Source organism: Athene cunicularia (assembly GCF_003259725.1).
Source record: "Athene cunicularia isolate RWA chromosome 5 unlocalized genomic scaffold, athCun1 chr5_part2, whole genome shotgun sequence".
NCBI classification, from domain to species: domain Eukaryota; kingdom Metazoa; phylum Chordata; class Aves; order Strigiformes; family Strigidae; genus Athene; species Athene cunicularia.
In genome coordinates, this window is record NW_020799102.1 from 12,099,359 (window position 1) to 12,116,943 (window position 17,585).

Below are 17,585 nucleotides of genomic sequence, written 5' to 3' on the forward strand. Positions count from 1 at the left end.
TTGAGAGGCTGGCTCATACAATCAAATTATTCCTTGCACTTGTTTTTTCTACCCTTTCTGCAACAATTATGTGTCTGCTTCTGAGAGTGATGTGAAGAAAAAAAATCCCAAACCACTCAGAAATGGCATCATTGGATTATATCTACTAGAGTCTATATGTGTAAAACTGGTTCGTATTGTTATGTATTTCCTTCTAACAGCTCCCAAGTGACGGAAGGAGGCAAAACTAAGAAGGAGGGTCTTTTTCCATCTTTTCTGAGGAAGGAAAGAAGGAAGGAAGGAAGGAAGGAAGGAAGGAGGACTTTTAGATAAGATAGAATGGTTAAACCAGCTGAAACCACTCTTGTTCAAGAATTTGGCCAAGATAATCTGTGCATGCTCTGAGGAAAAGTACAAGGTGAGGAGGACTGTGAGCCTTCCTCCAAAAGACCCCCAAGGACACCCACCAGGAGGCAATGTGCTGGTGCAAAGAGAACATAAACTGCTGACACCAGCCTCTAGAGCTAACCCAGCCTTATGCATATGTATGTTTGTGTTATGTAACCCAGTGAATATGTATATCCACACTCTATAATTTTTTGGTAAAATGTGCAGTGGGTGTGCAAGCTTTGTGGAGAAATCCCCTTGCACTCTGGCGCCGGAGTAAACATCCCTGCTGTATAACTCCGAGTTGTAGAGTCTTTTTCTGCAAATCATGGTGCAGAATGATACAGATGGGGGAGAGAATTGTGGGCATCATCAAGCCTGCTTTGTTTCTCTGCAGAGGCACACCTGCACTTAACTTTCTTCGTCTTTTGTTCATTTCCTTGGAAGTGACTTGCTTTAACTGAAGCAATGTCTTGAAGTGTTTCACAGTCTGTCCTTTTAACTCTTCTTTGCATAGAAATAGAGAGTAAATAAATTGTCAGCAAAATCATAACAATGGTATTTCACACTATATTAGTGCATCACTAAACATCCAGAACTGACTGCAGAAGAAATAATTTCCAAAGCAGCTTTTTTAGCTGAATGTCATTGTAATGAGAACAACCTCGTTCAGGTTCAATATATGCTAAAGAAGAAAGAGAACATTCTGTTAAATGGATTTTTATTCAGCAAGTGGTTTAAGAAAGTTTAACAATGAAGAATATAATTTGCTCCCAGTCATGTAAACAATTTGTGTAAGGCTACCATTACTTTTAAACACAGAGGAGGACTCATCGGTCTCTTTTTTCTTTTTCACTTTGTGTATTCTAAAGTCCTCCATGGGAAAAAAAAAATAAAAAAAAATGGCAGAACAATCTCTTGCAGCCACATATTTGCAAGCTTTACTTCAGTGAGTCTTCTGAAACTCTTGGTAAGAAATTACAGGTATATTAATGACTAAAATATTTTTACAAGAATATGTGGATGAACAGATGAGAATGTTTGGAATTTCCTAACAAAACATCTTTTTGACTGGACATTGTGTAGTTCCTCAGGATTAAAACTCCTCATGGATCAGTTTGAATTCACTATGTCATTTTAAGCCTGCTGTAGACTTTTTGACTAAACCTAATTCCAGAATAACCAATATAGAAAATGTGCTCCATTTGCTTATGTGTACAAATATCTGTGCTTGATCTAATATGCTTGTGAGATCTTTCTTAGGTACTCTTAATTCACATACCTCAGGCTTTAAACAAATCTTACTTTCTATTTTTCTGTAACAGAAATTGCCAAATAATCGAGTTCTTTTTTTGAGTGAAGTCTTAATATAACTACAGTTATTTACAAGTCAGTAGGTACGTCTATAGCAAACTAAACCAATCTTTAAATTTTAATTTCTTTTAACATAATTTACAACAAGTGCAGTTTTAGTTTCAGTTTTTGTATTTTGGTTTCCATCAATCATTTCTTTGTGAAAAACTAATGAATTAATCCAATAATTATGTTTCAAATCTTGAAACACCATGAAAGTTAAGACATTTCAAAACCAAACAATATTTCATATCAAAATACCATCCAGATTTCAAATGGTTCTGTTTTTTAAAGAGTGTTCCATATGAAAGGGTGGAAGGAAAATAAACTGTAACTAAGAGAAAGCTTTCATATCATGTCAGAGAAAAAATTTTTGAACCATGTGCATTGAAATTCACGTGGTCTTTCTAATTAAACTTTGTACGTCAATCTAAAATGATTGCCTTTTCATTTTTCTGTTGCCAGACCTAGTGCTCCAGTGTTTATTGCTCCCCCCTGTATAATTCAGGCCTCAAACTGTGTCATTTTTCTGACTGCTGTGTAGTATAAAGATAGCAAAATGAATTTAAATTGCTTTTCTCAAATAGTGGTGATATTCTAAATGAAACAGCACTACAAGTTGATTTGAGCTAGAATTAAATACATTAAATAATGATGAAGTCTAGAAGCAACACCACCACAAACAGAATAATGAAATTTGAATCTACTTCTGGAGTTTAATCCAGGTATCCAGGTTATTTCCATGTTACTCTGTAGCCTGTGTATGTTTATACAATAGAGTCTCGCCAAATGATTTGGCACTGAATTTAATTCTGATTCTGCTGGACTCTCTAGAGTATATATACATTTAGAAGGAACTGAGAATAACCACCAATTCAAACCAAACATTGACATCTGAATGCAGAAAGACTTATGTTTACTTGGTTTAAAGTATCACTCATGCATCTTCATGATGCTTACTCTAAGACCAGAATCATCATGCTAACACTGATAAAACTAAGTGTAATTTATTGTATTGTTTATAGACGTATTATATAATTGTATATTGTTTAGAGGCGATAGTACACTGCATAACTAAAACTGTAACAGATGTGTGCCTCTAAGAGAAAAACAGGCAGAAAAATCGGACAGACTATAACCTGCCAGACAGATTTTTTCCAGTTACTTTTTTTTTTTTTTTTTTTTTCTCAGTTATGTGTCTCTGTCCCAGAACAAATACTTGAAATGGTGGTTAACTACATGAATAAAGGAGAGTTTCATCTAGCTAAATTGCAAGTGATTTTAAAAAATGCATTTTCCCATCTTCTTTACAGTGGAAGAGAATTGCTGCTTTAACACTTAAGCACATGACATTTAGGAGTACATTAAAAACAACTACAATCTTATATTTAAACTGGGAAAATGGGAATAATTAACATGGCCATACACTGATATATTTTAATGCTCTCAGGGCACTTGAAGATGCAGTCATTATTTCTTATTTTAGCTTTTATCAATACAAAAAAAAAAGAAAAATAATTGATCATGAAAGTAATTTTCTTGTTTCAGGATGATTTTAGGTAGCAAGCAGTAAATCAGTTATGGAGCCACACGTGATGAATAACAGGTGTTTTGTGTTATCCAATTTACACACTTATAAAAGTGAGGATTCAGTGGAAAAATAACATATGGTTCTGTTACTGGAGACTATATCCTAATGTATATGAGAAATAGGGCAGAATTAAGAGTGTTATCTTAATTTTGTCATTTTCTGAATTTTAATCATTTCTTTTGTAGTCATTGCTCTTTTAAGGACACTATTTTATATGAGTGGTAAATATCTTGCCCATTATTGCAAAGATATCAGTTCTTACTAAGCTCTATATCAGAAATCTCTTTTCCAGACAAACCAAATGCTCTAATAATCCATTCCTTAATGAAGATTCTCCTTAATTTAGGCAAACTAGATTGACTGATTTTTCTAACTGGAAATAATAATTTCACTCATCTACTCAGTATCATACAAATAAAATTGAGATTACAACACAGGACTTAATGATTCCTACTCATGAACTCAAGCTGACATAATTCTTCCCTGAATAAAATGTGCCTGTAATTCAGTTCTTCACAATGCATTTGTAGGTACAAAAATGGTTAATTTACTTTTTTTTTTTTTTAAACTGAAACAAAGTTGTTAATGCCAAAAGTGCAGTTGCCAAGTGTTGTAGAATGAGAACTTCCCTTTTCAAAGACACATTCATGTAAAAATTCATTTCCATTATCTATATTGTACAGCCAGTAAAATCACATTTGTTATTTGTAGCTACAGTTGGTAATCATCATGCATGTAATCCCAATTAAATCACTGGTTTACACTGCAATTTGAGAGACAACATTTTTTCCCTGATGGCCACGTGTCTCGTGTTGGTGATACAGCATCTCAGTGTAACAGCCAACAGTTCAATGCATAGATTCACAAAGTCACTGTCTGAAGTTGTAGAAAAAAAGGTTCTTCCTAACAGTATGAATCACATTCATTTATTATAATGAATATTTCATATTAATGTACCCCTGTTTGTGGCTCATTTGGGTAAATATTTTGATGCTTTCAGGTATTATGTCATGGCTTGTATGTTACAGTAACAAAATCTGGATGCAGGTATAAGAAATTAATATATGTGTGTAACAAAAGGGGAGAAAAGCAGAGTCTCAATATGATGTATATTATCAAAGCTAGTTGCAATAAGCTAAAACTGATTTATTTTTCTTGCACTCAATTTAGGCTTTCCAAAATATTACAGTTCTGTTTATTTTCAGCTATTCATTAATTTAATCAGTATTCCATCCTCTTACTGATCTCTTTCTAAAATAATTTGTGTTATGAGAAAACTCTGGATTCAAGAAATATCAACAATAATATATGTCAAAATAAATTAGATAGATAGATAGATAGATAGACGGACAAATAAATAAATACATGACCAGTAGCTAACATAATTGGGAACAGTATTTGCACATAATATCAAAAACCATCAGCATGAAAGGTGCACTGTTAATCTACCCAACGAGTATTCAGTAAATGAAAATTTACAAAAGTTTTCACATACTCTGTTTAGAAGTACCGTGTGTATGAAGAGTAGCAATAAGCGTTGTTCTTAGGGTTGAGAACATCATGAGAGTTTATTTCACTTTTCTAACTACTCAGGGATTTCTCATTGCTGTTGTGCTGTCACTTAGCCTTTTGTCATAATGCAGAAGAGTGAAGAAATCGAATAACATAAATTCTTTGAAGAGAGACAAAATCATAGCTATTGTCTAATCATTTGTCAATCATGGCAATTATGAAGATGTTCCTCCTGTGGTGACAGAGAAAAAGAAAAAGAGGTTTGATCCTCAGAACAATATGGCAATTCTGAATGAAAGCTAAAAAAAAAAAAAAAAAAAAAAAAAAAAAAAAAAAACTACAAAGAGGTGGAGAGACACTTAACTCCTTTCGTTTCCAAACCTGTAGAAAAGAATACTTTAGCTGATGACAGGAAGTGTTAAAAACCTTTAAAACTGGAAATATTTTATTGCTACCTATGAGCTTTACTAAAACAATATCTAGTTTTCTGGAATAAAAGATATTTTGGCACCTGTAGCTAGTAAATACTGTTTTCCGAGGAACTTGCCATTTCTATTTTGAATTAGGATAAAGAAGAATTAAAACATTCTGTTAAAAAAAATCAAACCAGAGTTAGTCTTCTTGCTGTATGTATAGATTTGAAGCATGGTTAGATTGTGTCTGAAAATTTCTGCATTAAGCCCTGCACCGAGGTAAAACACCTTTTTAAACACCTTTTTACCTAGTTTCATCCACTCACTTTTGTAATACGGGGAATATTTTTAATGGATCTCTGTGTAAGTGGTACTTGATTTATTCTGGTTTTATGTTTTGTTCCTTTTTAAAAGGAGGGATGGAATTAGGGAAAGATTGATTCTTCCCTCAGAGATAAGACAGCTCAGCTGGAAGAAAAAGATTTCATATTTGTGAGTGGGGCAAATGGGGAAAAAAAAAAAGAACTTCTGAACAATGAGCAGTAGCTCATGCATTTTTTAAGTGAGAGAAAGGAGTGGGAAGCATACCTTAAGTCAGGTGAGAGACTTCCTAAGGATCTGATGCAGAGTTTTCTGCAACACAAAGAAACTGAAATCACTTTCAGGGAAGATTTCTTTCTTACAAGAACAGTGTGTCTATGGAAAGTCTGTTAATAAACCCATTTTATTTTTCTTCTGCTTTATCACTGTCTATTCTGCCTTAATTTCTGTGAGTTTTTTCGCCTTAAAAAATTACTTCAGTTTATGTTTCTAATAAAGGTTGACCTTTAAGTATGAAAACATTACAGTCTTTTAGCTTCAAGGAAAGTTGCCAGGAAGAAGTAATTCAGACCTCACAATCATCTCACAGCAGAGTACGTGGTGTTGCCTCATGAAGATTCTTCATAAAGTGATATTGCAGTTCTCCAAGAAACTAACAGAATCAGCAATGTATTTTTTAGCTTCTGAAAGGAAACAGGTTTCCATCAATATTTTTCAACATGCACTGATTATGAAAAGAAATGCTTATTTGCCATTAATTGTTGGAGAGCCTATCTTAGCCATCTATAAAAACTCTTTTGTGTGGTTTGGTGTTTTTTTGGTATATCAAGTCTTGAATCTTATAAATAGTATATTACACACATGATTTCCCATCTTAAGCTCACCTAAAATCTGACCTTCCAAACAGTTAAATCTAGTCCTCTCCTTTTAGCTTTCTTAATCTCATGCAAAAGTTTATCAAAACTGTAAAAAAATACCTGATTTTTCTATATTATTTGGAAAGCTCTTCTAAAACTGGATGGCTCCAGTCTCTTGCTTTACCACTGTGTATGTCCCTCAAATAAAATTTTCTTAATCTCTTTTATGCTTTTTTTTTTTTCTTTTTTTTTTTTTTTTCCTCCCCATAGAGTGCAACTGTAATCCATTTCAGGCTCTCCATTTCTCAGCTACCCTAATAGCACTTAATAATCTGCTCCAAGTCAAGTTCATATTCTTCAATTGCAGTAATCACAGGTATACACAGCCCGCTACATAAGGTCTTGATGATGATGATGTTGTACAACATCACTTGTATTTTCCTATCTGTAGTTTGCCTCAAGCATCCCAGAAGTCTATTGACCTTTTTCTCAGCCATACCACATTTATAACTCATAATGATCTGATGATAAGTTAATCCACCTATTTCTTTCTTCCCTTCTGTTTTCCAACTGAAGGCACTTCAACTTACAACAGAAATTTTTCTGTTAACTAGATGCATTTTATCACTCAATTTTTATTATTACAGTTTTCTTTACCATTCATTTCTTGTGTAATATTACATTACTTTTCTGTATCTCGGGATCACAGGTCTTATGAGACTTGCCCCATCCTTATAAAGTCACAAACTAGTAGCAAGAAGTTGAATGTTTATATGCTATTTTTAGATTTTCTTTGTCAAATGAAATTGTATTTGAGGTCATCTATAAGATTAACCTAGGCTGTACATGGAAGGGTCTAGTGAAAAGATGAGAGACAGTCTGCATAAATTGAAATGAGAGTTTCAGACTGAATAGAAGGGAGAAACTTTCACTATGTGGACTGTGAGAACACGTAAACATGTTGTCTGGAGAGGTTGTGCAACCTCCATTCTTGGGGGCTTTCAAAGCTTTACTGGATAAGACCCTGAGAAATCTGGTCTGACTTCATAGCTGACCCTGCTTTGAGCTGGAAGTGAAATAGATAATGTAATTAGGTCTCTTCCAGCCTGAATTATCCTATGATCCTATGGTTTTCATCAGAAAAATGTCTTTTTCCTTTTTAATTCCTGGCCTGATCTACTGCAACTCTTCTGGTTCTTTCAGTATAAATGTCACAAAAGTACCTTATGAAGCCAAGTTTTAGGAATCCGTGTTTGGTCTGGTGCAATCTTCTCAGGAAATATCCTGGGAAAAAAAAAAAAAAAAAAGCAAGTTTTATACTACAGGCGGATGTTTAGAGAAGCAAAAATGGAGACCAAAATGTCTAAGACAATTCTTGTTGTTGTAGCTGCATACAGCAGAATGGTCTTGAATACATAAAATTTTTTGGTATGGGGTTATATTTGAGTTAGAGGGGGGACTGGATGTCCTGAATAGAATGTTTAAAGAAACTTCTGTACTGTCAAAACTTGGTTTCAGTAATTCCCATAGATTAAACCAAGTCGTTCAATAACTGCTGTTTGTTTAATAGTTTTCTAATTCCCAGGCCATTTATTCAGATCTAGGGTACTACCTGACAATAAATGTCTTAATATCAAATATTCTTTTGCTTCATACCCTCCTGCTTTCTTTATTTAATACATTACATAGTAAGGTGCATTCATTTATTATGTTAACAACAATGAAAGCTGCACAAACATTATTTTTCAGTGTGACCCATGAATTAGTTTTATGTCACAAATTAAACATTTTCAAACAACTTAATGTTGAGGTAGTTATTGCCTCAGTGAAAATATTCTAATCTTCTCCATCCTTTGCTTCAAAAACTTATAGCAGGGAAATATATTTTTTTTTATAGTGTAATACTATGTTTGGGTTCCTTTTAGCTCCATATTAATTTTTTTTTGTATATTAGAATATACTTTTTTACTACTCTTGGATTAAATAATTTTGTAAAGTGTTTAATACTCTGTGATTATAGAGCATATATGATTTGCACTTACAGCAGTCAGTATGCTTTTAATTGAGAGACAGAAAAAAAGCTGATTTACTATGAATTCTTTTTCTTCTAATGAGTTAGTTTTGAATTCATTTGGTATAATTTCTCAGGAACAACCTCAAAATTTAAACAGAAGAAGGCTTTTTTATAAATACGTTTTGTCTTAAGGACACAAATGGCAACCTTGTGCTTAAAAAAGAGAGCATCAGCCATTTTGAGTAGTTTGATTTTATTTCCTGAGTACCAAGCAGCTTCCACAATTCACACAGCATACCAAATGGATGTTCCCCAGAGGAAAAGAAATAAGAAAAATAATGCAGGCTTTCTGCTGTAAATATGAACCAAGCTTCTCTCAAGCCAAGAAAATGAAGGACTCGTTATTCATGCATGCATTCACTGTGTCTGGTGTACCATGCAATGAAGTACCATGAAACCAGCATTAGGAAAATTCAGATATTTTATGAGGAATTCACTAGTCAGATGAGAAGCCTAAAATTATTCTGTTCCACAGCGATCACAAAAATCACCCGAAACCAATCAGTGTTGACCTTCAAGAAGTTAGGGACAATCCAAATTTCACAGTAATCGAAGACTCTTCTGGTTTCCAGGGAAAGAAAAGCATAAGAGCAGCAGTTACAAGTAGCAACATAGAAAGGGAATTTAGATTTCCAGCTGTGATCAGCATAATTAATTTACTGAGATCCCATGGATTTAGATTGAGGTTGACAGACATTTCAAGAACTAAACTCCTTTCAAATGGTTTGAGATTCTGTGCAAAATATTTAATGCAGGTCTTAATAAGAAATTTAGCTAAAAAAAAGATTTTCTGGATGCTTACCCAGTCTCCAAAGCTGTAAAGGAATTTTTATGCTTGATTTCTTCCCTTTCCCACATATCCTTTTTATGTATTTACTGTAGATAGCTTTATAATAATTCTAGTTTTACGAGCATATGTCATAAAACATAAAGCAGTGATGTATGCATGTTTATAGCCTGCAATTTCAGCTTTATCTATGTTTTGTAATAATCGTCTCTTTTGTAGCTGGTGATTTTTTGCTTACCAATTTGATGCAGCAAGTGAACTCAACTGAAGGATGATTAGGACTCCAAATGGAGCCTAAACTACTAATACATCAGTTCTCCCTAACATCACCATACGCTGTTTCCCAGCTCTTTCACCCATCTGCATCTTTTCACTCTTGAGTCCTTGATCCTCCTTCCAAACAAAACATCTCAGCCAATCAGACCAAGCTGCTAGCCAACTACAATTATGTGAACACAGCACCACTTCTGCCTTTGATTGACACCCAATCCTGGTCATTTTTAGCACAGAGATTTCAATATCAAACATATTTATTAATCCAACTTTGACTCTTTTTTACATAGTTTGTATACATATGATTTTTTAACAGAAGGAAATATAACAGACTCTTAGAATGTGGCTGTCTGTCTACGTATCTTACTCTCTCCATCTAAATTAAGTTAAAACTGAATGGCTTTTTTTCTGTGATGAACTAAAAAAAAATACTTTTTGGACAGTAAAATGGATAATAAAGATGACTGGGAGGAAAAAGTAATTATGGAGGGAATTCCAATTTGGCGCAAGAAAAACAGATACAGGGGGCTGTGCCAGTGGGCAATGAATGCATTGGTGCCGATGAATCTCACAATGTTGTCATTAAGCCTGCTTGTTATTGTTTATCTTCTGGTTGATCATCATCATTTGTCACCATCCAATTCCTAGAAAAGCATCACATTGTACTCCCAAGTTTATTTCCCACTGCATGATTATTCAGTGTTGGGATTGCTGAGTTGCCTGCCTACTTACTGCTGGATGTAGGCTGAAAGGTTGGCTGATGTGTGAAGTTTTAAGTGATTGCCAAAATATGTAATTATTTCCAGTTTAGTCTTCATAGGGATTTTGAGACTTTAGTTTTTCCATTTTCTTGCCCTCAGGAGTGTCCTTATAAGCACCACTTTTTCTATTTATTTATAATGAAGCTTTGGCTTAAGTTAAAAGACAGAAATGTGCTGGTGAACAATTCAAAGGAGATTGCCTCTATGTGATACTCTGTTTCTTCAATAAGTTAATGTTGTCCCTTTCCATCTATGTGCATTTTCAAGTTTGTCTTATGTTATCAGGTGAAAAAGATTCCTGTGAACTCAGGAAGGCTCACTGATGTAAAGGAACAGTGGACTTCTTAACAATTTTTAGAAAAAGTCAGAGAGTAACCCTTAAAAATAGATTGCCTGAAAGACCAAAACATCCACTAGCATTCAACCCTCACAGATGGACATTGTGCTTGTGAGTCTTTAGAACTGAAATAGAAAAGAATGCCCCTTTCCACAGGTAGCCACTGGCAATAAAATCTTCCATAATTTCTGTTAGTCCTAAAGCTAGAGTCACTCTAGAAATGGAAGGGCAATGCATACACACACACACACACACACGTATACATATTACTAATAAACCTGATATCACCTCTGCTTCCCAAGTCCATTTTACATTTTAGTTTGGAAAAAAAGTCCAGAGTATTTTCTACTCCTCCACAGATTCTCAATTTCTATTTTTTAAGACAAGAAGAGGCCTGGGACATTTCATCCATACTTATACAAGTAAAAAATCTGTATTGTAGTATAGAAATTAGAAAGGTTCCAGCAGAAATCCAGAAAATAAAGATAATTAGAGAACCACTCTGTCTAACAATAATATTGCATCATCTCTTCACAGGGATTTCAAAGAACAAATCAATGACATTTCCACCATTAGATTAGTGGCAGACAGAGAAGTATTATACAAAGTGGAAATAAATGCATGTAGGGAAAATCCAGAGTATACGTATAGTCAAATGACAGGAGGAGCACTAGCATGATTCCAGAGCAATGGAAGAATTTCTTGGAGTTAAGACACAAAGAGGACTAATGAAGAGAGGTAGGAAGTGTCATGGGAAACGGAGATAGAAGTTAAATATTATAGGTTGGTTGGTTTTGTTTTTTTTTTTTAGGAATTATGGTTGTATTTGACAAATTTCTCAAAATAATGAAGATTTCATTATGTTCTCAATAATTTTTTAAAGAAAGTATGAATTATTTATTGACTTCCTAGTTTTCGAGTTTTTGGAATATACTGGAATCAAATTTTCAGAGCCTTTTTATACTAATAGGCACGTGATGTTTTTCTAGCATTAGAGATGTTGATCTTAATTTATGCATCAGGAGCTCAAAATTTAAAAAATTTTTGGGAGGACAAATTTATAAAACCCTGTTTGTATCTTCTGAATAATTTATTCTTCTGCATTTGTGGTTAAAATCTCAGTAGTCTTATCTCTCAGCTAATTCCAAGAATTTTAATTAATTATCTTGCTTAGATACATTTATTAAATATAAAATATGAGTTATGGAATGACTTTGAAAAATTACCTTTGACATTATATTGTAGCCTGAAGTCACAGCAGTGCATCACAAAGCATATGTGGAGCCAATATTCCATTAATTCACACACAAATAATTTTTATAAACGCTAGTCTTTGCAAAGGCTTGTTTTTTTCCTAGCAAATATAGCTTGATGAGGGGAAAGTCTTGCTTAACTAACTTAATTTCCTTTTATGACAAGGTCACCCATCTAGCTGACCAAGGGAAGCCAGTAGATGTGGAGTTTTTGGATTTTAGTAAAGCTTTTGATACTGTCTCTTACAGTGTCCTACTGGACAAAATGTCCAGCACACATCTAGGCAAGCCCATAATACATTGGATGAGCAATCGGCAGGTGGGACAGGTTCAAAGAGTTGTAGTAAACGGGGCTACATCAGGCTGGTGACTAGCCACCGGTGGGGTTCCCCGGGGCTCAATTTTAGGGCCAGTACTCTTTAATGTTTTGATAAATGGTCTGGATGCATGAGCACATTAAGTAAGTTTGCCGATGACACTAAACTAGGAGAAGCCGTGGACAACCTTGAGTGTAGAGAAAACTTACGTTGAGATCTGGACAGACTAGACAGCTGGGCAGTTACCAACCACATGAAATTTAACAGGAGCAAGTGCTGGATTCTCCACCTGGGGCAGGGTAATCCCAGTTATACGTACAAACTGGGGGATGAGAGGCTGGAGAGCAGCCCCACAGAAAGAGATCTGGGGGTCTGGGTTGATGGTAAATTGAATATGAGTCAACAGTGTGCTCTGGCAGCCAAAAAGGCCAACTGTGTCCTGGGGTACATCAAGCACAGCACAACTTAGTGGTCAAGGGAGGTCATTGTCCCACTCTACACTGCACTGGTGCAGTTCCACCTCGACTAGTCTGTGAAGTTTTAGGTGCCTCAATATAAGGACATTGAACTGTTAGAGTGTGTCTGAAGTAGGGCAACCAAGATGACAAAAGGTCATGAGGGCAAGATCTATGAGGAGCATCTGAGGTCACTTGGCTTGTTCAGCTTAGAGAAGGGAAGGCTGAGGGGTGACCTCATAGTCTACAATTTCCTCAGGAAGGGCAACAGAGGGGGAGGTGCTGATTCTCTGGTGACTAGCGATAGGACAGAAGGAAATGGAATGAAACTGTGCCAGAGGAAGTTCAGATTGGACATCAGGAAAAGGTTCTTCACTGAGAGGGTGGTTGGTCACTGGAACAGGGTCCCCAGGGAAGTGGTCATGGCACCAAGACTGTCAGAGTTCAAGGAGCGTATGAATGATGCTCCTACTCATATGGCTTAGTTTCAGGTATTCCTGTGAGGAGCAGGGATTTGGACTCACTGATACTTATGGGTCCTTTCCAACTTGAGATAATCTATTATTTCAGGCAAAATTGAGGTAATTATTTAATTTAAAATATTTAATACATGTGTTATCACATGTTATGAGCAAATGAGGCATATCACCAATGTAAGAACATTTTATAAGAAAAAAATGCTTTCATAAAAAGTACAATAAAAGCAAAACCTCATCAAAATTATTTAAGTTTGATATATCTTTCTGTGTATATACACACATAAAATGCAAGATAGTTTACAAAGGGAGAAGGAAATTATATTAATGAAAGAATAAGGAAGTTTATCTAGAAGCCAAAAATAGAAATGGTAAAATCAATAAAATATTTGTCCATTACTGATAACAAATACAGCATATACTGCATGATATATTAATTTTGTTTAATTTTTAATTGAAAAATTATTGTAATGTTTCATTTGGAAAAGATTTATTTGTTACAGTGAAGTGGAAGTGCTTTGCTGTATCACAGAATCATAGATTCATTTAGGATTAAAAATCATGTTGCAAATATATTTGAAGTTAGTCAAATTCTTTGCTTCATCAAAACCCTCATTCTATAGATATTGCAAGTAAAAATTTGAAATTCTCAACAGTGGAAATTTGTAAATAGCTTTTACATAAAAGTTTACCAAAAAAAGCTAAATTTCCAAATAATCACTGCCATGTTAAACTAACAGCGACTATATTTCTGTAAATATCAGCCTCCTCTTAAGATATATAATATGGATCATGATTTAGAGGCATTTTAATTGCCTCAATAGACTGCTGTGCATATGCTACATCTACAGATAAGAATGTTTTATAAAGAGAACGCCTTTAGAAGAAGTTTCCTTAGCAGCAAGCAGAGAAACGTATAGCTGAAATTGCTGGGCACGTTAAAGTAAAATTTGTCACTTTTGATGGTAATCATAGAATCAGAATCATGGAATGGTTTGGGTTGGAAGGGACCTTAAAGATCATGTACTTACAGAATCACAGAATCATCACAGTTGGAAAAGCCCATGAAGCTCCTCCAGTCCAACCATTAACCTCACACTGACCATTCCCAACTCCACCAGATCCCTCAGCACTGGGTCAGCCCAAGTCTTCAACCCCTCCAGGGATGGGGACTCCCCCCTGCCCTGGGCAGCCCATTCCAATGCCCAACAACACCTTCTGCAAAGAAATACTTCCTAAGAGCCAGTCTAAAACTTCTCCGGCAAAACTTGAGGCCATTACCTCTTGTCCTAATGCTTGTTACTTGGTTAAAGAGACTCATCCCCCTCTTTGCACCTTCCTTTCAGGGAGTTGCAGAGGGCCATGAGGTCTCCCCTCAGCCTCCTCTTCTCCAGACTAAACCCCCCCAGTTCCCTCAGCCGCTCCCCAGCAGACCTGTGCTCCAGACCCTGCCCCAGCTCCATTGCCCTTCTCTGGACACACTCGAGTCATTCAATGGCCTTTTGGGGTGAGGGGTCCAAAACTGAACCCACTCACCGAGGGGCGGCCTCACCAGTGCCGAGCACAGGGCTCAGATCCCTTCCCTGTCCCTGCTGGCCACGCTATTGCTGACACAAGCCAGGATGCCATTGGCCTTCTTGGCCACCTGGGCACACTGCTGGCTCCTGTTCAGCCGGCTGTCAATCACCCCCAAGGTCCCTCTCTGACTGGCAGCTCTCCAGCCACTCCTCCCTAGGCCTGTAGCGCTGCTGGGGGTTGTTGTGGCCCAAGGGCAGCCCCCGGCGTTTGCCCTCAGTGAAACTCCTCCAGTTGGGCTCAGCCCATGGCTCCAGCCTGTCCAGGTCTCTCTGCAGCCTCCCTACCCTCGAGCAGATCAACACTCCCACCCAGCTGGGTGTCACCTGCAAACTGACTGAGGGTGCACTCGATCCCCTAGTCCAGATCATCAATAAAGATGTTAAACAGGAGTGGCCCCAGCACCCAGCCCTGGGGGACACCACTCGTGACCGGCCGCCAGATGGATTTAACTCCCTTCACCACAACTCTCTGGGCCCGGCCAGCCAGACAGATTTTTACCAGCATAGCGTGTGCCCATCCAAGCCACGAGCAGCCAGTTTCACCAGGAGAATGCTGTGGGAAATGGTGTCAAAGGCCTTGCTAAAGTCAAGGTAAACAACATCCACAGCCTTTCCCTCATCCAGTAAGCAGTTCGCTCTGTTGTAGAAGGAGATCAGGTTTGTCAAGCAGGACCTGCCTTTCCTAAACCCATGCTGACTGGGCCTGAGCATCTGGTTGTCCCTCATGTGTTGTGTGATGGTACTCAGGATGAGCTGCTCCATCAGCTTCCCAGGCACTGAAGTCAAGCTGACAGGCCTGTAATTTCCTGGATCATCCTTTCGACCCTTCTTATAGATGGGCGTCACACGGGCCAGTTTCCAGTCTGTCCGGACCTCCCCGGTCAGCCAGGACCACTGGGAAATGATGGAAAGCAGCTTGGTGAGCACCCCAGCCAGCTCCTTCAGCACCCTCGGGTGTATCCCGTCCGGTCCCATAGACTTGTGTGTGTCTGTGTGATGCAGCAGGTCACTGACTGTCTCCTCCTGGAATGCAGGGGGGTCGTTCTCCCAGTCTCTGTCTTCTGGCTGAGGAGGCTGGATTCCCTCAGTGCAACTGGTCTTGTTATTAAAGACTGAGGCAAAGAAGGCATTAAGCACCTCAGCCTTTTTTTCATCATTCGTTGCCATGTTTCCTTCCGTGTCAAGCAGGGGATGGAGGCTCTCTCTGGTCTTTCTTTTGCTTTGATGTACTTATAGACACATTTCTTGTTGTCCTTGATTTGCTGAAGCCAGATTAATTTCCAGCTGGGCTTTAGCCCTCCTGATTTCTGCCCTGCATAGCATCACAGCCTCTCTGTAATCACTGTATGTGGCTAGCCCCTTCTTCCATAGGCCACAAACTCTCCTTTTCTCCCCGAGTTGCAGCCAAATCTCCCTGTTCAGCCAGGGTGGTCTTCTCTGGCACCGGCTTCTCTTACAGCACCTGGGCACCGCCTGCTCCTGTGCCATTAACACTTCCTTCTTAAATAGTGCCCAGCCTTCCTGGGCCCCTGCACCCTTCAGGACCCTCTCCCAAGGGATTTTGTGAAGCAGGTGCCCAAACAAGTGAAAGTCAGCCCTTTAGAAGTCCAGGATGTCCGTTCTGCTGCCCCCTCTCCTGGCCTCTCTCAGAACAGAGAACTCTATTATTTCATGATGGCTGTGCCCTAGTCGGCCTCCAACCACCACATCCTCCACCAGTCCTTCTCTGCTCACAAAGAGGAGATCCAGCAGGGCACCTTCTCTGGATCAGAGAGGGAGGGAGCTCCCAACCCTCATCCTCTTGCCTGGCTTCACCGTGGGCAGCCACAAGACTGGGCAGGGGAGAAAACAAACAAGAGCTGACAGCTGCCACAAGGACCAGGGTCAACACTTCAGAGATTTCTCCCAAGTGCCCCCAGAGGAACTGTGCAGTGCTGGCGTCCCGGCTGGGTGAGCAGCAGGAGACACCCACTAGGACATCTGCTTTGTTTTCCATCCCCCTCATCATCACCCCGAGGCTCCCAAACACGTCCTTGGTCACCTGCCCTCTTCATCCCTGCACTCCAGGCATGGGGCAGCAGTGAGTGTACTCAGAGTACTCAGTGCACCAGTGCTACAACCCTGTTGTAGAAGGTCACCAGGTTTGACAGGCACAATTTGCCCTTAGTGAAGCCATTTTGGCTGTCACCACCTCCTTGTTTTCCATGTGCCTTAGCATAAAAAAGAACCTTTTACAACAACTTTGATGGATGTATTTCTGGCCAACAGACTTCATGGAGCATTTACAAGGTCATTCCCTTGCGTATAATCACAAGAGTTATTCCACTTAAACCTGAATTAAGCTTTAAAACTAAATTTTAATATAAAATTCTGTTAAATAGAGCATTAACAAGCTATAACTACAAGGGTGCCTTTCATGGAGAAAGTCCACGAATGCTCCATGAAGTGTGTTGGCCAGAATTATATCCAGCAAGGTTGTTGGACAAGGTACTTTATATAAGGTTCTTTTTTCAGGAGAGACATACAATCGTCTTAAGTAAGTTCTATTTGCAAGCCCATCACCCTTTCCCTGGGGATACCTTGGCTTCTTCCCACCATTACCAGCAAGTTAGCGGCCCCAAAGTGCCTTCTGTCTCACTAGAAAGATATAGAGAAAGCAGCACCAGTAAATTCCATTCTCTTTTCCATGCAAATTGAAAATGCATATACAGAGAGTCATGTCTGTATGGAGAGATGTGCTTAGCTGGAAGCTAGTAAAAAGAATGAGAAAACAATGTCTTGTTGGAGATTTAATTAGCTTAGAAAGCCTGCTGAGTTCCTATAATCAATATATATATATATATATATATATATATATATATG